A 23,462-nucleotide genomic window follows, 5' to 3' on the forward strand; every position below is an offset into this window, starting at 1 on the left:
GAACGGGAGAAGATTAATAACCATTCAAATTACCAGGAAACAAGACTAATAGCTGTGCTCTGTAAATATCACCTATAATTATACAATAACTCAATTTTACAGGTCTTAAGTCCGAGATCCCATCATGCAGGCAATGAGGAAGTGGGAAATGAGGAAGGGAAGGAGTAACAACCTCGCTAAAGAAGTAAGGATTCACTTGGCCCGGGTGACAGAACCCTCCAACGGGTCCGTTGCCAGAGTGGCAGCGAGGACCTCAACGGGAGGGAAGTTGGAGAGAATTGATCTCGGTGCCGCGGAAGTAGTGATAGAGGCATAGAATTTAAAATCCACTTTTCGTCTTACTTGGATCAAGTGATAGTATGGTAGGTATTCTCCATAAGTGCGGCTGGAACGTAAAACTCTGGAACTAACCCTTCACTCTTAACCACGGAATTTTCTTTATAAATTCAACCCTGTAAGCATATGTAGAACATCGAAGCATTACACGTAATCATAAAATTGTACCAGATGGTAACAAGACCTCCATCAGTGGTGCAACCAGTCTATCGGATTCAGGGGAGACTAGACAGAGAACATAAAATCCAAAGGAGAGGAAATACTTCTCTGGCTAAGACAAACCCAAAATCCCACTTTCTCTGGAACCATCATTAATTCACTCTTAATCTCAGGAAAGTTCTATAAATTAGGAGAAACATATAAAGAGCAAAAAATTAAAATTTTAGCCATGTGAGAAACAAGGTCACCAGGTGGACATTACTGTACAAAAGTAAAACAAACGAACCCTCTGCAAGTACACCACATCTAGGGATAGTATTCCCAGTTGCACAAGAAAGCCTGTAATCAATAAGTTAATGTCAATTTCCTCGAAATAAAATGTACCCAGTAATTAAGGCACGTATGTAGATCAGAGAGGAGAATACACCAAACCCAGCGAAAGTAAGTAAGTCACAGGAGGTAGTAGAAAATATTCTCTAAAAACCCACAAAGTGATGCGAAAATTTCTAGCACGAAGTTTTAGTGTACAATTGGGGAAAGCGAGAAAATCCTAAAAAAAAGTCTGTTGATGACTTCTCAGCACACAAATGGACCAATCAAACTGGAGAGAGACATATTGAACTGTGTAGAAATTTCAACCTCAAAATTATGTCAACGTATCTTAAGAAAATGGGTCGATAGATGAACTGAAATTGTTGGCTGATAAACAGCGTGATCATCAGTGCCTTTCTCGAAGAGCGTGCAACTGTGTTGTGTTATTCCTGTTAAAACAAAAAGCAAAGACCATTTAACTACAGCCAAAGTAGTAGAAAATGTCATTCATTATGTATTTTACCGATTCATACCGTTATATTTTAATGATGTTAGTAAAACAGTGGCTGGCATCAAGATATCTGATTATCGCGGAATCAAGAGGATGGAAGAGCGATCCAAAAACGCATTAAAAACTTTGTCCAATTGCGTTGAGTCCAGACGGCACAGAAAATGTTGCCATTTGTCTTGTTACTGTGTTCCCTCCTATCACCATACAAAACGCAAAATGTTAAAATATGATGCACGTGTGACGTAACAGTCCCGGAATTCCGACGAACCTCCATAAAGCAAGAGATAAGCATGTGTCACTGTGTAGTGTCCGATACGAAGGCGAGAGAGGACCACTTCGTCCCTTCGTTGAACACGAAAGGAAGTCCGCCATAGTAGCGTAGTTGGTTTCACAGACCGCAGCTTATTGTTGGAGGCTTCCAGTCATCGTCTTTCCCACTGAGCCACCACTCTTTATTGTAACCAAGGCACAATAGCCTTTATGGGTAGTTACGGTGAGCTATAGTATCTTTGTGGAAATGGTGATCTCCCAACAAAGAGGTGAATTCCAACTTGATCATATCGCAATCTCTTACTCACTTCACAAGGAGGTTTTAAACTGCTCAAATACGCAAGGGAGCAAATACTGACACAAACCGCCTCCTAACTCGAGTGCAACAAAATTCAAAACCCCGAAAATTCAGCAAAAGTATGTCAGTAATTCCTAAAATTAAATCTTCAAAACCAACGCTGATAGCAAAGTAATTCGACAAAACGATTGCACAAATTTGGGAACCACTTAAACACCAGTTCATCAAAACTTTTCAAAACCAAACTCCTTTACAAAGGCAGAAAAAGCTTTGATGTAAGGAAGATTACGAACAGGCAGTAAAATTTCGACAAAAGGCAATCAAAGCACGGATTAATAACAAATGAAATGCTCATATCATTTTCCTGACAACTGGAAAGGAAGATTGGAAATTAATTAGATAAAAAAGAAAATAATATGAGAACTGCCAGGACCAGGAAATTGAAGAAGGCTTGCCAACAAATAACACCAGGACAGTAGCTTCCTGGCAGATTAGAACTGTGTGTCGGATCAAGACTCAAACTCAGGATCTCTGCCTTTCGTGCGCAAGTGCTCAACCAACTTTTTTATTCTTTATTTTTCTGTTTTTTCTTTTTTCTCATTTTCGCCTTTTTTCCAGTAAGTGCCCCAATGATTGGCAGGGGTAGGGGGGTCAAGTGGGCAGGGTTTGCAACCCGATGCCTGGCATCAAAGTCCCCATCACCTGTGACGACAATTGTACCAGATCAAAAAGAGAATCGTCATTTCTTTCAGCTATCTTCAATAAGAGTAGAATGAAAGAAATAAACAAAGAAAGATGAAGTGGGAGACATAGCCCGCTGTTCTTCAAGCGCATCTCCTTCTCTGTGGCTGGGGCTAGGCTGGTAGACCATACCATTCCAAAACGGGTGTCGTGAGGTGTCAGGCACGTCGAATGTCACGTACACCCAAAAGACTGTGGGGGAGGGGGGGTAGATTAATTATACGCTGTACGTAATTGCAATATTGACGGCGGTAGCATGGCGTGCGTTCAAGTGCGTTGTGAGCATCCAAAACATCGTACCAAAGGTAGAGCTTCGAGGATGCCCAGTCGCTGAAGACATAGCCAACCGTCAGGCCCTTGAGCCATATGAACCGCGGTGCTTGATTAGAGGAAAATGCGTGTCATCCACAAGGAGAATGAATTGCGGGCCGACTGTCGTGAGGGGGTACGCAGGTAACATGCCATTATCTGTTGGGCGAGTTGTCACACATCGTGCATCGACGAACACGTTGCTCACAATATCACGTCTGTAGCTGCGAGTATATAACGGTGATTCGGCCGGTGCAATACGGCGAAGCCTCTGGCTTGTCGGGTATTTACCGTTGACGACGTGGTACCACAGGTCTCCTGATTTGATTGTAAGTTCCAAACCGCTGTCCAACAGATGTCTTGGCGGAACGAGACAGAGTCATCCTGTTGAAATGGGGGGAAGGTTAGGGTTCCGTAGAGGATCTTAAACTTGTTTCCCGCCGATATGTAGTACCCAAAGGCCACATGCAATTTGCATCCTAGGACCATTGGCAGAGGAAAAATTTGGGAAACGTGTACCCGCTTTGGGACTATATAGGGGTTGACACAGGCCACTCGCTTGAGTGGTTTCAGGCTGCAGTGGAAGAGGTGCTGGATGTGAGCTCCTATCGTCTGAAGCAAACGGTGGTTGGTGTATTCCGCCATATGGTGGGTAGTGTTATAAATATGATACCCAAGTAACAGGTTGTCCATTGTGGGTAGCGGCAGATATTGAGAACAGTAACCGGGCAGAAGTTGGTGATCTGTGGACCTCAGGACGGTTTGTGCACCGGGATTAAAATGCCCGCCACGAAGGCCCTTGGCCCGTAGAAGTTGGGATTTAGCAGCTCCTGGAACATTTCGGTCCGTTTCTGGATCATCAGGTCACGGAACGTCCGGTAGAATTCAACCGGAAACATGTCTGGGCCTAGCGATTTGTTCGTCGTACCTTTAGCGATAGCGTCCGCTACCTCGTCCGCAATGATTGCCGCTGTCAAGGATGTTTCCTCCGTAGCGTCGAGAGTACGTATGATGTATTGAAGAACATACTCAGATGTTGAATAGACTGTGGTCCTGCCATCGTAATATAGTCGGTAGTAGTCATCAAAGGAGGAGACAATATTAGTTTTGTACTGAAACGTCCCGAACACAGCAGGTTGTCCCTGGAAATTTCTCTATGGTTCACTACCATTTTGTCGATCTGTAAACTGTATAATTTTCAGTTTACATTACACATACAGAAATTACCTGTGTTCAGCACAAAATCGTAAATAAATATAAATAGAAACAAAATACAGACAAACTGCTTTCTTTGTCACTGGAATTATTAAATCTCAGAGTATTTCGCCTGTCGCATACATCTTGCACACCACATTGAATAATATTCTCATAACTAGCTTCCCCAATGATATTAATATTTCTGATGGAATGCCTTCTAATTATAGGTAAGAGTGAAATACTTTTCATCCACATTCTGTGAACAACTCACACCATTGTTAAATACATTAATTACTATTTTGTAAGTGCATATCGTCAAAATATTTTAACACCACAGATATCATTTCTCACTTGTAGTACTTCTCAAAAGCCGGCCGGAGTGGCCGTGTGGTTATAGGCGCTACAGTCTGGAACCGCGTGACCGCTACGGTCGCAGGTTCGAATCCTGCCTCGGGCATGGATGTGTGTGATGTCCTTAGGTTAGTTAGGTTTAAATAGTTCTAAGTTCTAGGGGACTGATTACCACAGTAGTTAAGTCCCATAGTGCTCAGAGCCATTTGAACCATTTTTGAACTTCTCAAAATTTAAATACTTCTTTCCGTATCATCACCATCATTACTACCTTCCTTAGGCTATTGCCCGTTCCGAACTCACAAACCAACTCACCCCTATATTTTTCTATGTCTTCCAATATCTATTTTAACGTATGGTTCATAGTTTTGGATATTCTTGGGAATTCTGTGACCTGGAATTCTCGCGAGGCGTTGTCTCCAATTTTCAGATTTCTGAATTTCTTCGTTTATGTTGCAAATAATTAATTTTGTGATATCATAACTCAGGAAATTCCATCCATCACTTTATACAGTTTCATGATGGCCCCTTTTTGCATTTAGAATATGCGGAGGCATTTGAGCAAAACATTCATATAAAGTATGTTTGAAATTAACTATTTTCGTCGATGAAATGGATAAATCAGTTTTTTTATAAACTCTTGAAAATTATGAATTACATGAAGTATTGGAGGATCGAAAAAATTAATGTGGTTGTTATGTGAATGTGTTCAATTTTCTTTATCAATGTTACGCTCATTTTGGTAAAAGGAAGTTCAGGATATCAGGTGCAGGACTCAAAATTGCGGTTATAGGGCGATTTTATTGTGTTTTAATTTTATATCTTCCTGTTTATATGGTGCAGGACTGGAAAATTAAAACTTTTTAAAAACAATATGAAATAGAATTTTCATTCAGATTCGTCTTAAAACCTCTGTTTCCTCTAAAAACAGTACTATTTTCTTTCGTGCAGGATTTAATGGACAAGTATTCACATTCTCTGAGTACCACAAGCAGTACGTGATACATATTGTCTACTATGAATACATCTTCGAGGCAGTAACAGCAGTCGGTAAACATACGGCCAGTGACGAATATGCCATTACTAAAGCCTCTAAGGTTATACTTTGTTATATCACTCCGGCGGATGCAACATGGCACTCCGCAGCGGGGTGGAGTTGTAGTTATTCTATACGAACTGCATACTATAAAATATGTAAATGGAGTTTTCGTCTTCTTTGCTGTCCTTGGCGGAATCTACGTAAGCTAAGTATGTGATCAGAAACTGCGTTCACAGTATATGGACAATAAAAGAAAAAGTTTTGCAACCTAGCAACAAGTGTTTGGCCTCGTGACCTTTTGCCTAGATAACTATCCATGTCTGTTTTCCCCACAGTTACCACACCAAAAAGCTTCTTACTTTTTGATACGTAGTTATTTTCTGTTGATGGAATGTACAAGGATGCGGTCTAGCAGGTTTGCAGTAATTATGTAATGTTCTACTTCCGTAACAACATACAAAACTTTCGTGATAATCGCGCCTGCTTTCCTAAACCACTTATGTTCTGTGATTCTTAACTAATTTATGAAATCTTTAATATTTAACGATACCTCGAGGTGATTTATAAACGTGGTAGCTGTTACGTCAATGAAACGTTGGGAAAATTACTTGCATTTTCTAGAACGAAAGATTCATTTTTGAATGCCACACCTTTTGTAACCTTTCTTATGTTTATTTTATAAAGGTTTCATTTTTCGTTTCCAAAAATGTTCAAATGTGTGTGAAATCTTATGGAACTTAACTGTTAAGATCATCAGTCCCTAAGCTTATACATTACTTAACCTAATTTATCCTAAGGACAAACACACACACCCATGCCGGAGGGAGGACTCGAACCTCCGCCGAGACCAGCCGCACAGTCCATGACTGCAGCGCCATAAACCGCTCGGCTAATCCCACGCGGCCTTTTCGTTTCCATGTAAATATGGATAAGAATTCACTATCTTAAGACAGAAGTAGATTCTGAGCAACGGTTTGCGGCAATGACGACTTTTAGAAATGTAGTACTATATTTGGTTTGAGTATGATATACTGTAAGTTAATATTGGTTAGATGGGTGGTCTCGACATGGTCGGATCAGACGAAATTGCTTGGTCCTCATAATGGACAATTTTTAATCGGAAGCAAATCTATCTTTGCCTTAGATTACACGCAGTTTCCTGTGTGCTGAACTCGTCGCACACCACATGTGGTACTGTGTCGGCTTTCGTTCTCTAGAAACCCATTGCCTCAGAAGGCAATAAGCATCTGGACGCTGCGGCTGGCGTGTACATGTCAAAATGCAGTTCTCGTGCAAAGTCCACATCAGCCACCACTACAATGATGTCACATGTGTGCTAGACATCCCATGTAGACTATTTATGGAGTCAATTAAGACAAAACATGAATGAGGCATGGAGCAACAATGGAATGGTTTCCCTATTTCCTCAAGAAGATGTTGGTATAGCTATTACTAAACGAATGAGAGGCTCCCGCCTCTGAAGGTCAACCATCGGAACGTATTCACATCATTCAATACCAAAAAGTGCAATATTAATCACGTGTTTGTTTCAGGACGGGATACCAAACATATGGAAAGAGGCAAAGGGGATTATAATTTTTTCAGTTAACAGATTGTATAGACCTATTTCTCTGCCTAATACACTGGCAAAATACGAGTAATATACCTGTACGATCGAATAGAGAAGGACAGAAAATATGAGCTTATCAAATAAAGTATTGTTTGAGGAAGGTTAAAAGACGGCCGTTTCATTGCGAGCGCTGTTTCATGTGAATAGATATGAAAAACGCATGCTGATATTCATTCGTCAGTGGCAGATAATCAATCTGCGCATCGATTTGTTTTTACTCGTTGCATCTTTGTCAAATGCGGAAATTATGACTCGCTCACCAAGGCGCTTAAGACATCGACCGGAGTGGGCCAATGGAGACGCAAGGAGTGTATAACTTTGATCGATTCCAGCATGCTGTTTGAACCACAAAGTTTCAGTCCTTCTCGCCTTGTCTTCCAAATGGGCAGCAGGCTGGTAACAAATAGTAATTCAAGCATTTTTTCCGTGTATGAGATGGAATCTTTTGAACAGAGAACTTCGGTGTAAATGATGAGACGCGTACAGCAGCTTCCATTACAGCTATTTTCATACGAATGAGCTTCATAAAACTATTTTCTCCAGTCAAAAGTCGTCACTGTTTCTCATTGCTATTCATGCGAAAATATTGCACGTTAGATGTGGATCAATGTTTACCCTTTTATTAGCTTTATAACGCATTGTGATCTGATTCACTTTGTCTGATTAGCGTCTGTTACTTAGTTATAACTTATAGACAGGTTTTGCTACTTTATACAGGGTGATTCAGCTGCTGCTACCTATGAGTTTTATGCAACCCGCAATGCGTTCAAATACCACGTGCTAGATCTGCACATTCTCCCACTCGCTATACGCAAACTATTAGTGCTATAGAAAAAAAAATGAACAGGACCTTTTTTGAAGGAGCACTCTGTCATCAGACCACAAGTGGCCCATCGGAACCATCCGACCGCCGTGTCATCCTCAGTAAGGATGCGGATAGGAGGGGCCTGTGGTCAGCACACCGCGTCGGCCGGTGTGTCCGAGTGGTTCTCGGCGCTTCAGTCTGGAACCGAGCGACCGCTACGGTCGCAGGTTCGAATCCTGCCTCGGATGTGGATGTGTGTGATGTCCTTAGGTTAGTTAGGTTTAAGTAGTTCTAAGTTCTAAGGGACTGATGACTTTAGATGTTGAGTCCCATAGTGCTCAGAGCCATTTGAACAATTTTTGGTCAGCACACCACTCTCCCGGTCGCTATGATGGTTTTCTCTGACCGGAGCTATTAAGTCGAGTAGCTCCTCAATTGGCATCATGAGGCTGAGTGCACCCCGAAAAATGGCAACAGCGCATGGCGGCTCGGATGGTCACCCATCCAAGAGCCGGTCACACCCGACAGCGCACAACTTCGGTGATCTGACGGAAACCGGCGGATCCACTGCGGCAAGGCCGTTGCCTTTTTTTTGTAGGAAATTTGATGTAATTGAATTTTGTGCTGGGACAGGTTTTTGTTATAGGCTGTAGTTTCCGAATTATTCTAAAAAACGTACAATAGTGACCTTCAAAGGCATAACTTAATAACTTGAGAAACGAGGCATTCAGATGTAAAGTATCGCAGTACAAAATTACCTGCATTAAATTTCCTACAGGAAGGTCCCGTACATTTTTTTCTGTAGGACTACATGAATGTGAAAATCTCGCACATGGGTTTTTGAAGGCGTTGCAGGTTCCATAAGTCCCAGCGGTAGGGGCAGGTGAATCACCCTGTATAGTCAATGTTCGTATAGTATTACGACCGAGTAACTTTGTGCCATTGTTGCACGTTGTGGAAGCTCTGCTGTCCTACTGCTAGTCGAAAGTCAGATCGTCGAAGTCAGATCGCGTTATCAATAAATATTTTCTGTTTGCGGTATGTATCAGGCTATGAACAGGACTCACTCTCCTGTGCTAACACTTGTGGTTAGTTCAATAGGGAGTGGTAGCTTTCAACGTTTGCATTGTAAAACGAACAATTGCAATCTTTGATAACTGTTGTGTCGCATTTGTTGTGTTAAGACTTCGTAAGTTTTGTTCAGGAGATTAAGCCACTTGTCGCTGGAACACATCCACCTGCCGTTACTGTCAAAACATGATGATGTAGACTGGTTGTAACAGCGACAAATTTCACACAGCTGGACACGTATGCATAAGGAAGACCCCTTGAAGGTTATTTCCTCTCACCTTGCGTCTTCTAACAGTGCGTCCCTTACACAGAAGACTTCACTTGGTAGTTGATCCGTTGACAGCACTCTCCTTGGCAGAAAGCGAATCACTACAAATGATCAATAGGCTTCTTTGCTATTGGCAGTCAGTTACCAAACAGTTTATAAGGGTGGCAACAACTCTCCTTGTGGAATGCATACTTCTCGAACTCTCGGCCATTGTCACACAATACTGAAATAAACATAGTTAAAATCCGCACCATTTACAACACACACCCTTACTACCTACGTGTTTTCCATGCAAGTTCGCATTCGGGTTGCCCAGACAAACATTCGTGTCACGCCTTTATGAAGTCTCTATTCCCGAATATTAGTGGGTCAGAGATCAGATAAGGCTACGCTTCCTTAAAGGGACATGCTCTGGACAGTCTTAAGAAGAGGATAAATGTATTCTTGAGTCGTTTCACGTTTTCCGCCTTGCATCCAGTGCACGATCGCGGCGCAATATGTGTAGTCAGGGCTAGTTCATCCCATATGGCACAACATTATAGTTTCCATACAAGGCCGCCCGGAATGTCTGTTTTCGAATAAACCAAAATCATGTATCACATTAAGAATATCTATTAAATAAGGGTCATTTAGCCAACAACATTAAAAAGTTATCGAAAGGCACAAACCCTTCAAAACAACTGTCATGGTGGATTTGTGATATGGATTTCTCCTATTGCGACGATCAATAGACACACAACAACAGAATTACACAACAACAGAATTCCCTCAAAGGTCTTAGTGTGGTTCTGTCTTCTGAGACGTAGTGATCGAGACAATATTGAAATGACAGACATATTTTCAATATTTGCTTTCATGGTTAAAAATTCAGTCTATATTCTCGTAGTATTTAACGGGAGTTCTAAAACACAGACCAAAAAAGAGTGCAACGCAGCTTCGTGGCTGGTTCAACAACGCACCGATTGCAGGTAATTGAGTATTACGACAAACAAGATTGTATACATGAAGGTGAAGGAGAAGTTATCGGAAACCATGAATGGGATAAGGATATATCTGTATGAGAGAAGGAAGTACAACGGTAACATTTGTGTGGTGTATCACAAACGTTCTAGACTCTTGCACTATTGCAAAAAAAAAAAAAAAACAAAAAAAAAACACGGAAACGATATTAGGAGGTTACAGCTTTGGTAGAAGTGGGTAAAATACTACACTTTCTCTGTCCTCTGCTGGTATTGTCGCAGAAGTATTGCCTTTCATCAACCATCCATCTCTTAAGTTGCTTTCCCGACAGCGTTTAATTGTTCCATTATTTCAGTTACTTTTTCGATTTTGGCTTTTCAGAGCCAATGTATGTCATCCTACTCCCTTCCTAAAAATATTTGCTCCTGAATTTAACCATACCATGCTATCCCTCGTTTTATTTGTACCATATAGATTTTTAAAAACCTGCTATCTCAGTCTATCCCACTTCCAACGTTTTAACAAGTAGTGATTTTCTAATATTCGACCGTTTTCTCAAACTGTTAATACTCTGCAGAAACAGCGTCACATTGTAATCAGCAGTGTTAATTCCATGTTAATGTTGACGATTGTGAGTGGTCCTTTTCCTCCATAATGTACTTCTGACGCTTGTGAAGGTATTTGGGTTGTGTGTCTGTCATGTGAATCTCTCGTGAACTTCCCATTTCCTTGGGGAATTCCCAACCTAGCCGTACACCTACAAAGTTAGTACACCACCGTATTGTCTATCATATGGAAGTAACACGGCGCCAACAAAATTACTCTCCGTGTCAATTCCACGCAGCATACTTTTGGAGCCCATATGGCTCAACAGCTTTTGGCCACCGTGGTGGGTACTGTGTAGCAAATGTTACGCCGGCACAGCAAAGTATTCGTGAAGACGGGGGGTTTTAGACGACCCCCGGTGTGGCCCCGCCTGAGACAAAAGCTGCGGCCGCACGTATTGTGCTCCAGTGGCGCCGCCGCAGCCGCGCCGCCTGCGGCCATCCATCTTGCCGCGCGGCAGCCACCAGGCCGCTCCACTTTCTCCCTTGTTTGCCGGAGAAGTCTGTAAGGGCCCCTTTCTTTCGCGGCTTTCTGATTCGGTGGTGCACTACATAACCGGTTTCTGCAACTGCGCTGTTTGTCACGATACATTACAATACCGTTACCGGGTAATTTTTAGAGTACTGTCGGCTCCTCTTTCTTTCTCCTAATTCTTCTGTTCGCAAGACAACTGCAGCACAGCATTACACATTACTTTCCATAAAGTACACGATATTCGTCATAAGTTAGACCTGATGAACGGCACACCGCTGAAACGTACTACTTCTGACACAGCACAAAATGGTTCAAATGGCTCTGAGCACTATGGGACTCAACATCTTAGGTCATAAGTCCCCTAGAACTTAGAACTACTTAAACCTAACTAACCGAAGCACATCACACACACCCATGCCCGATGCAGGATTCAAACCTGCGACCGTAGCAGCCTCGCGGTTCCGGACTGCAGCGCCAGAACCGCACGGCCACCGCGGCCGGCTGACACAGCACAAACAAAACATAAAAACACAGCTTCATGCCGATATTTATATTTAGTCTATCAATATTTTTCAAGTATTCAACCCGAAGGTGTCAGTCTAGTGACAAGCAAGACGATTGCGTCGATCAGCAGTTCAGGCCATAAGTGTTTTTGATCCTGTAATGTTTGTAAGCCCAGTGTAGAATGAATATCATTCTGCTGGCGAAGCTGGTCCGGAAGCGAAAGCTGTGAGTAGTGATACGCCTCCCGATATCACTCAAAATGTGGTACACCTTACGAAAGTGGTAAGTGTTACACCTTGAGTAGGTTGGCCGAACGCTGATCTTCTTCTTTTCGTTGTGACTTTGTCAACATCGGCGCAAGTTCAGCATGGTTGTCTACGGATTTGGTTAATTTAAAGGGTGAGCGGGCTGTCACAAACTCCCCCCCCCCCCCCCCCGCTCCACCCTGCCCTGGCACGACATGCCTTTGCTCCAACTGCGTGTAGCATCATTTCGTGAGGAAGTGAGCTAATGTTTTCAATATTTTTAAAATTTTATAAATATAAATTTTGGGTATCAGCCCGATATTCACCAAGTAGGGTGTGGGAAACCCTACAAAACGCACCGAGACCGTCCGGCAAACGGGGAGATTCGATCCAGCGCTTGACCACCTCCCTGTCCGGAAGCGGCGCCTTGACACGCACTGATATCCGGGTGTGTCTTAAGGGAACGCTGATACTGCTCTGCTTTCAAGCCTGTGGTCTTGACCACAATTTATTTATTACAGTGACCGTTTTCGACCAGTACTGTGGTCATCTTCAGACCAATGAGTAAGAACCTCCTTCTGGTGGTATATCACTACTGATTTACCACCAGCAGGAGGTTCTTACTGATTGGTCTGAAGATGACCACAGTAGTGGTCGAAACCGGTCACTTAATAAATAAATTGTGATCAGGCTGTTTTTGATAGTAAATATTTGTAACACATCGATTACTCTTCACTCCCACAATATATTAAAAACTGTGGAGTACTGATTAAAATTTCATGTATAAAACAAACTAGTTTTTCAGCATTTTGAGAACAGAGAAAGACGATTTCTACAGGCGAAAATAGTGTGAGTTCACGACGGCTGCTGGCTGTGTCTGTCGTTGCTGGAACTTTTCAGGCAGAAATCACACCATCGCGTGGCCAGGGAGCGTGAATTTGCAGCCTGTCACCATCTTTCAGACAGAAAGTGGCTCTCGTGAGTGAAACGGTGTTAACGAATCGACAGATCGCTCAGGCAGCTGACTGTAGTTCAATGACTTCGTAACGAGTATTGCTGAGGTCGAACAGGGCAACATTTTGGTGAGAACAATAGGTATGAGTGTTTCCAGATGGATTAGACTATGAGAAGATCGTAAGATCGACCGAGTAGCTCTGACGAATAGGCTGACAACACCTTAAATCCAAGCAGGGATTACAGACACAGTATCAGCAAGAAACATAGGGGAACAGATTGTTTGAAGCTGACTGATAAACAAAATACGTTTCCTGAATGAGTCAGCGGTCGTTGTGGCCTTTATGAATAAGCCTTCCTAGATCGCTTAGGATACTTGTTTGCAGCATTTCGGCTACTGTCATTTTCATATCTGTAACTTATCTGTAACTCCATGTTCTTTCCTTGGTGACAAGTCATCATAAATAAAGAAATATCTTTATTCATAAAGTTGGAGATTCAGGGCACAATACCTTGTGTTGTTCATTCCTAACATATGTACAGCAGATATTTGCATGATGCAGCGCCACAACAGACTGAGACATTGATTGGCCTTCTGCGGTGTTGCTTCTGGTTGTGGTGGTCAAATCGACGCCAAAGTATCCGTAGAGACGGCCTGGTGAGATACTGCATGAGCAGCGATTCTCGAGACACATAATTCTCCGAATCATATTTTGGGCAGCTATTGGATATGACAACAAGACTGATTTAGTGATTGGTGAACAGAGGCAGAATGCTCACCAATAATGTGGCAAGGACGTTCAACCCTTCATGAGTAGGGCACTAAGCGATTTGTTCAAATAGATTATACAAGGTCCTGCACTGCAGTTTACTCCACAAAAGTCTTGTGAGAATGTATAGGTCCCTGTTCGGCCAAACTGGACCTTTAACTTGTCACCTATAAATTATATCTAGACAGCGATACCTCCAGCCAGTGATCTTCGTGGCAGTAAATAATTCAAGCTGACAGTTGGATGCTGCTTCGATTGATGCCCCACCGAATAAGTGGAAGTGAGCACACGCGGGTCACACTTCGTATTGGTGCTGATGATGTATGATGTACATCGGCTCAAAATTTTATAAATATCCAACTAGCCCCCATGGTGTACTACTTCCCACGTTCACCATTGTATTTCGAAAAATACAACACCCTCCGCACAGTCGTCCATCTGGTCGCAGTTTCGTCTCGGGTGTTTGGTGAATGGCAACTAGTTCCGAATTCTTCCTAATCACTACAAAGTTGCTATCACTCAAACCACCAAGCTGATACTTTGCAGTTGTTTTATCTTAGTCGCAGCTCTAGCCGCCATTAGAAATGCAAGCCATGACTCCTCCCGACATCGGACCTTGTATCGTGTTGAGCCAATGGTATCCGCAAAGGTGATGTTTCGGTTCTTATTTTCTGCATATGTCCTTTTATCGCTTGGAGTCGTTTCACCAGATACTAAATACTTAACCATCCCTATGGTGATATATACCCAGTTTAAAGTGGAAAAAGGTACTAACATAAATTTGCTATGAACTTGTGGGTAGGAATGTTCAACGACTGGTTAATTCACTTGCGTCTGGTTTCTCCTCGCTTAGCCGTGTCAGTGTACATTGTGTGACTGAAAGGAGGTGTCTCACCTGGTCTTTGTGAACATATTTAGCCCAAAAGATGGTACCACACCCTGTTTTAAACTTTTTGTTCTTAAACGCTAGCGCCATTCTCCCTGAAAGATGTCCCATTTTGTGCTCAACTCTTTCATCTCTTCGGACCCCACTGGATTTCTTGCGTGTTAAAGATCATCTAGCGTAAATTATGGTGGCTGTGACAATGTTACTCATAGAAGATAGCGGACGCTAGTTTGAACAACTGTTATGCAAATGAATGAAATTATCTTAAAGGAATTGTCTATGCGGATCATTCTCGTGGCCAATAGTCCATTGATGAATTTGAAATTGTGTCATGTTACATCGACTTCCAAATGAGAGTACGATCAGTTCGTTACGACTATTTTTTCTGTTTGTTCACGCGTTAATGACTTTAACAGTTTTGATGATTTGGATTCCTTCGACAAAAGATGTATTGCAGATTCTCACATATCCTTCTGCGTTAGTACCGATTTAGAGCTTGGCTGCTACATAGAGACCACTTCTTAATTTTCGCTGATGTAGTAAGGGCGTACTTTGCGATGGATGCAGGTTACCTGCATCCTTTATTATAGTCGTACTGATTCAGCGGCATTAGGTACGTTGTCAGAGACGGGCGATTTCGTTAAATGTATTGTTATTAAACTTACAAAGTTGTAATGCTTTAACAGCACTCCACTTCCTTTAAACTTAACGCCTACAGCTAGTAACCTGAATGGGCACCGTAGTGTCGATAATACCCATGACAGACGTATCATGATGCCGCAGAGTATTTCCAATCGTCGATTGTTATACCGTAGCTCTACCGTAGCCTGGAATTTAGGTCCTGCAAGATGCCAATAATACTTATAATTGTGCTGGACGTGCAACTGCCGTTACTACAGCACAGGCACGTAACGACGCCCACAGCTCTATAATGCTGCCCGGCCGCCGTATGTGATACCTCTTGTAAATTCGCAGCTCTGATAAACAAGTGCGTCCGGTTTTTAAGGGCCAAATGCACCGTAATTAAGTAAAGTCACGCGATTCTGAGACTCGTTGCTCAGAAACTATTCAAAGTAAAATTCTCAAATAAAATTATTAATGATGGTAATATTCTATGCTTTGCAGTGGTATTTATTTATATTTTTAGAACTTAAGTTTAATGTAGTTTTCATTATGTGTCATAGTTTTGCTCACAAATACAATTTCAAGTAGAGAAAAAACTGTCATATGTTTCAGCGTATGATTCAAAAACTACAGCCTGCGAACGTCTGTTCCATTAAGCGCCACATCTAAGTGCAGCAACGCACTTCGATATCTGATGATGCATAAATTCCGAAACGAGTCATATGAGCAATAAAGTCATTCCTTGCCTGATGCATGAGTTTTATCATTGCCACCCAATCAGCCTGAATGCAGAACAACTGATTGGTGTTCTTCATGTTTTGGCTCATTAATGTAGGAAAGAGATGAGCTAAGCTTCGTAACGCCGAGTGAAGGTCCTGCTTCAATAAGAGGTTGTGGACCCTAGTTGAGAAAATAGATATTTACAGTGCTGAAACATCTCTTATTTGTTTGCTATTTTATGTTAGTCTACTGTCTACACTGAAGACCCAAAGAAACTGGTACACCTGCCTAATATCCTGTAGGACCCCCCTTGAGCACGTAGAATTGCCGCAACACGACGTGACATGGGCTCGACTAATGTCTAAAGTAGTGCTTCTGGAAATTGAGTACATAAATCCTGCAGATCTGTCCACAAATCCGTAAGAGTATGAGGGGGTGGAGATCTCTCCTGAACAGCAAGTTGCAAGGCATACCAGATATGCTCAGTAATGTTCACATCTGGCGAATTTGGTGACCAGCGGAAGTGTTTAAACTCCGAAGAGTGTTCCAGGAGCCGCTCTCTAGCAACTCTGGACGTGTAGGGTGTCACATTGTGCTGCTGGAATTCCCCAAGTCCTTCGGAATGGACAATGTACATGAATGGATGCAGCTGATCAGTCAGGATACTTACGTACGTGTCACCTGTCAGAGTCGTATCTAAACGTACCATAGGTCCCATATCACTCCAACTGCACACACCCCACATCATTACAGAGCCTCCACCAGCTTCAACAGTCCCCTGCTGACATACATGGTCCATGGATTCATGATGTTGTCTCCAAACCCGTTCACGTCCGTCCACTCGACACAATTTGAAACGAAACCTGTCCGTCCAGGAAACAAGTTTCCAATCATCAACAGTCCATTGTCGGCGTTGATGGGCCCAAGCGATGCGTAAAGCTTTGTGTAGTGCGGTCATCGAGGGTACACGAGTGGACCTTTGGCTCCCAAAGCCCATACCGATGATGTTTCGTTGAATGGTTCGCACGCTAACACGTATCAGTCATCGTTGGTCCCATTCTTGGAGTATCTTTCTTCGACCGCAGCGATGTCAGAGATTTGATGTTTTACCGGATTCCTGATGTTCACGGTACAGTCGTGAAATGATCATACGGGAAAATCGCTACCTCGGAGATGCTGTGTCCCATTGCTCGTGGGCCGACTATAACACCACGTTCAAACTCAATTAAATCTTGATAAACTGCCATTGTAGCAGCAGTAATCTATGTAACAACTGCGCCAGACACTTGTTGTCTGCTGCAGGCGTTGCGGACAGCAGCTCCGTATACTGCTTGTTTTCGTATCTCTGTATTTGAACACGCATGCCTATAACAATTTCTCTGGCGCTTCGATGTAGATACAAGAACAGAGTAAAAGTAGTACTTGAATTGGCACGAGCATAGCATAAAATATTTTGACAGAATTTCGAATGTGTCAGTATATCAAAGCACTATGGTGATTAAGGGGGAAACGTCTAGAGAAAATATCTGCATGATAAAGAAATAATCATCATCTTGCGAGTATCTGTCGGTTGGCGCCGAATCTTGATCCCCGTACACAACTTCCTCCGATCATACCAGCCTCGTTCTTGTAGAACCCCGACATTTATCGCGTCCCGCACCTCACAACTTCAGGGTGGCCCAATCTTTATAGTTTCCGGCTGGAGCCACAGCTACACAGTCTTTGGCCATCGGCCATCGTCCATCCGTTCCAGATGTCGATACCAATTTAGAGGTTTCTTCTCTTTAGTGCCTTTAATTGATGACTCGGAATAGCCTTTCTTATTTTGTATTCGGTGGATGGTTCAGCACGGAGATGACATAGCTTCGTCTCCAAAGGTGCATCTCTATTGCAAGCAAAGTTTCTGTCTAATACTTGTTTATTACCCATGTTTAATCTCAGTATGAAGAGAAGTTTTCAACAACCTAACGATATATCATCTGCATATTTTATGCAGGTTGTAATGTACAGCTTTAATGAATGTTAAGACCTGCAATTTGCAATACACAGCTGTAACGGTCCGTTTCATTACAGATGATGAATTTCGATCTAGGATTAGACCGTCAACGGGCACAAAAACTGACACTGTAGTTACTCAGAAACTTAGCTGAGATGGTCCGATGATGGTCTGATTCTAGTTATTGTGCGGCTCTACTGCCCTGCCCTATCTTAATAACTGTCACCTTCACTTTTTCCGTTTGATAGTATCATACCCCCCCAGGTACTTAAAAGACACATTAACTGATCTTACGGACTCCAACTTCCAGATCCACTATTGTATTGAAGCTAACCTTCGGTTGTTCCATTTCTGCCGTTCTTATTGTGAGGCGCCATCTTTCGTATTTCACGTTTAACTTTCGAAGCATGTGCTCATTATCAACGTCGGCTCCTACTACGATGATGTGGTCGTCAGCGAAGAGAAGTGTGTACACGATTACTTCCCCCCACAGGGGCTCCCATGCCTCCACATCTGTTCCTCCAGGCTTTTAGTGCTGCCTGCTCATAGATCATAAATAGCATCGGTGCCATAGCACGCTCTTGGGGTTGCCCTTTTATAACAGGTGACTCCTGTACACTGAATTACCTACTTCGACGGCACTCGAACAGTCCGTATAGAACTGTGTAACTGCCTACTTATAAATTGTTGGCACGCCACTATTCTTCACACTTGTCCATATCTAGTTTGTGTTACCCTACTATCAGACTTTTGCTGATACACGAAGGCTAAATGCTTCTCTACCCGTGCGGCAATTCTCTTCTCTATTCCGTAATATGAATATCCAATTAGTACATGAGCACCCTGTTTTAAAGCCATTTTCGTCTTCACTTATTATACCCTCCATCTCTATTCTTCCCGATAAGATTCTCCGTATAATACATAGAAAGAAAACTCTACAAACACTCTTTGGCCATGTGCGCACAGATATGTGTCCATCCGGAATTCAGAATGCTGCCCTGCTGCGTCACAAATTTTATAATTCTTAAGTTTGGACTACACTGCTATACATCACTGCACTGGACTGCATTACACTACACTTCACTACTGTACTTAGTACTTGGTACGGTAGAACAAAGGTAGATGCTTCAGTTGTCTGGATAGTTAACCCCTTGCTCCATGAGGCACAGCTCAGGATTCACAGGGACGGGGCTGCTGTGTCTCCCAAGGTGTAGAGATTTGGAGATGGCTTTCAGAGTGTCAGGAAATCCCCCGTGGTCCTCCGCGAGGCTCATCTCCACACTGGTTCCAGAAGGTTGCTAGAGGTGGATTTTCTGCCATTGAGCTTCTCGCTGTCACGATATATGGCTTCTTCTTGGTTGTCTCTCGAACTTGTAGGCTTGCAGATAATAAGCTGATAATGTAGCTGTCAGCCAGTTGAACTTGTGCCACAGGTTCTCACTCGTTACGTTGTAGACTGTTGTATTACCAAAGACTTTCTTCTCCTGCTCTGTAAATCGTGTCTAATGGTACACTCCCAGACGATCCGGTCTGGTGTGTCGATTGCTCCACATTTACAAGTTTCTGCCATATTTTCAGTAAGCACTGCCGTTTATGAAAACAATTCGAGCTTATCGAGTATAGGACTAATTTTTGACTGAACTGAAGACTTCCTTGCAGACAGAACGCAACAAGCCACTCTTAACAGAATAAAATTAACAGATGCGATGCTAATTTCCGAAATGCCCCAAGGAAGTGTGATACGACAATCATTCGGCCCCTCCTCCGCAGGTTCGAGTCATCCCTCGGGCACGGGTGTGTGTGGAGTTCTTAGCCTTAGTTGGTTTTAATTGTGTGTAAGTCTAGGGACCGATAACGTAAGCAGTTTGGTCCCTTAGGAATTCACACACATTTGAACATTTGACAATCATTGTTTACAGTGTATGTGAATGGTTCAGTAAAATGTGTTGGCTGCTCCTTAAGACTAACGTCAGAACACAAAATCGAACTGCTGAATGACCAGCAGAGGACTGTTGAATGGTGTAGATCCTGAGAAACGGCTGGCCGTTGTGGCCGAGTGGTTCTAGGCGATTAGGTCTGGAACTGCGCGACCGCAACGGTCGCAGGCTCGAATCCTGTTTCGGGTATGGATGTGTGTGTTGTCCTTAGGTTAGTTAGGTTTAAGTAGGTCTACGTTCTAGGGGACTGATGACAAAAATGTTTCAAATGGCTCTGCGCACTATGGGACTTAACATCGGAGGTCATCAGTCCCCTATAACTTAGAACTACTTAAACCTAACTAACCTAAGTACATCACACACATCATGCCCGAGGCAGGATTCGAACCTGCGACCGTAGCGATCACGCGGTTCCAGACTGAAGTGCCTAGAACCGCACGGCCACACTGGCCGGCTGGACTGATGTCCTCAGATGTTAAGTCCCATAGTGCTCAGAGCCAGAGAGCCTGAGAAACGTAAATAAATGTAACATAGTGCACATACACAGCAAAAGAAAGCCGCTAATGTACAACAGCATTATTGTTAGGAAACTGCTGGAAACACTATCTACCGCCATATATCTAGGACTAACTGCCCAGAGCTCTTATGTGAAATGACCACATAAAACAAAGAGTGAGGAAAGGAGACGCAAGACTGAGATTCAAAGTATAATCTTAAGGAAATGTAAACTCCTACAAAGGAAGTGGCTTATAAGGCTCCGGTCGTCCGGTTCTGAAGTATTGTTCATCAGTATGGGGTCCTTACCAGTCATGACTGATAGACGATAAAGCGATGATCCAATGAAGAGCGGCGCGTTTCGTCACGGCATCGTTTGATCCGTGTGAGAGCATTACCGAAATGCTCAATAAACCTGATTGGCAGACGATACAGGAGGGTTACTATTGAAACTTCGATAGAGCACTTTTCGGGAAGAGTCGGACAATGTGTTACTACATCCCAAATACGTCTCTAAGAATCGAGAAATTAGAGCCAATAGGGAGACTTACCAACAACCATTCTTCCGACTCGTTATGTATGAGTGATATAGGGTATAGGGTACCAGTTAGTGGTACCAGAAGTACTTTCCGCCACACACCATTAGGTGGCTTACGGAGTATCACGTGGATGTGGATATATATGTAGATACGTATGGACCATGTACCGTCAGGCAGTCTGGAGCTTTTCTGGTTGGAAGTAATGTGGATCTATCTTTTGTTAGGAAGGAACTGATAAGTCCTCCTTCCTGTTTCTGGCATGTATCAGGTCACGTCATTATTTCTTAATCCGATATGGCTCTTGTGCCCATTATCTCCTTTAGCTCATCATTTTCCCTTCTTTTTGAGCCAGTATTATGCACCTCTCTTTCTTACGTCTACATCCAGAGGTAGCAAGCGTAGTACCATCAGTAACACCTCGGTCAGTATTGTTCTGCCTATATACACGCGTGTCAGGAACTGGAGTTTACTTGTGCTCGCAGTAGAGCCTGTACTTTTCTGGCTCTGGAGCCCAAAACACTCGAACCGTAGCCCACAACAGTGAGTGAGAATGCTTTGTTGTACGTTCTTACTGCACTTAAGAGACAGCTTAGAGCTTATCAGCCAAATTGTTGCTATTTTACTTTTGAATGCATTACGGGAACAGCAGTGATCAATGTCTTGTAAATAATTACTATTAAAAACAGTCTTGATCACGATTTATTTAACAAGGTGACCGGTTTCGACCACTACTGTGGTCATCTTCAGACCATTGAGTAGGAACCTCTTTCTGTTGAAGAAGTAGTGATTCTTCAACAGAAAGAGGTTCCTACTCAATGGTCTGAAGATGACCACAGTAATGGTCGAAACCGGTCACCTTGTTAAATAAATCGTGATCAAGACTGTTTTTAATAGTAATTATTTGTTGCTATTTTGTTCAGAATTTTAATGCCTCTCTAGCAAGCGATTACTCCATGTTCATGAAAGTGTTCCTTTCCATGTATGTTTATACAGTGTGGTTATAACTGAAAAGTAGCTACCAACAAACAACTAGTTTGGGCAGCGAATGCATTAAAATGTGGAACAGATTTATGCTGGAAAAGAGTTAGTTCCAATATTGGCAAGTAGTTGCAGATCTGAAGTTGTGAATGCTATAAAGATGTATAGAAATATTTCTATATCTTATAGATTAGCAACAGGACATGGGAAAAAAGGTCAAACAAGTGACAAAGGCTTAGTGTTGATTTTACTATTTACCACTGCTTGCACAATTTGTTCAGCTGAGCACCGGAAAACAACATGATTCACAGTTGCTCGGAGTAGTTTCGGTCGAATCTGAGCAACTTGTTCCTGTATGCTTGCCTTGAGATGGGGTAGAAGACGAACATCTTCGGGGTAAATGCCTTCTTTCAGACATCCCCAGAGGCAAAAGTCACATGGATTCAGATCAAGTGATCCTCCAGGCAATATATCTGGAAAACATCTGTAGACAACAAGCTCGTGGAAGGTTGCATTAAAAAAATTTTTCACTGGGCGAGCGGGGTGAGGTGTTACCCCGTCCTGCATGGATATAGTGGTTTACACATAGCTGTCGCTCTTCCAAATCAGCAATCACATGCTATACGAGGAGATCTCGATAGCCTGTAGACATCACGGTACACGTGATAGGCCCTCTGGGTATACATTCTCTTCAAACAAGACTGAGAATGAAGGTGTTTGTGGATCCACGCCACACACCCTCATAGGGCGAGTGCAATGGCTCTTGGTGCACAACACATGGTTTAACAGTCACTGAAACTGGGCAGTTCTGCGTTTCCGCTTCGCCTGGTCACTTCATACAGCAAATTCAGATTGTTGCTGCGGATCCTGAGGTTTCAGTTACTGCATCGTCTGGTTCTTGTACGAGTACCAGTGTAAAATAGGCCGCAAAACTTTCCGTGCTGTTGACCATGGGATGGACAGACCTCGAGGCACTGCACGAGCACTACCACTACTCGGGGCAGGTCCTATATGGTCAGTTACCTCAACAGCAATCTCGTCCATAACGTCTGTGGGGATAGAAGGCCTTCCTCTTCCAGATGCCAGACCTAGCTGGCCCGTGTTTTCAAATTTCATTACCTTCTTTAAACCATTTAAAAACATGGGATTTCTTCTAAGACCATTCAGTCAGTGATACTCTTTCAATGTATCATTGTAATCTTTGTCGTTCACATAAAACGGATTCACTAACAGCACACGCTCTCTCTTCTCGAGAGACATACTCCTCACACACGTTATGGCTAGTCAAATGACAGCGTGTATGCCATACCGTTATTCGCACAGTATACAGCGCCAGATTTACACCTGGTGGCCACAGTTGGAACCGATTTGTTTTCCAACCCAGATTGGTTCCGTATTAAAGCATTAGCATATTTACCAAGTTTCGCTGCCATATGCCAATTACGGCCTACAACTGACCACCGTGAGTAGCTGAACT

Source organism: Schistocerca cancellata, chromosome 1, assembly GCF_023864275.1.
Source record: "Schistocerca cancellata isolate TAMUIC-IGC-003103 chromosome 1, iqSchCanc2.1, whole genome shotgun sequence".
Lineage (NCBI taxonomy): Eukaryota > Metazoa > Arthropoda > Insecta > Orthoptera > Acrididae > Schistocerca > Schistocerca cancellata.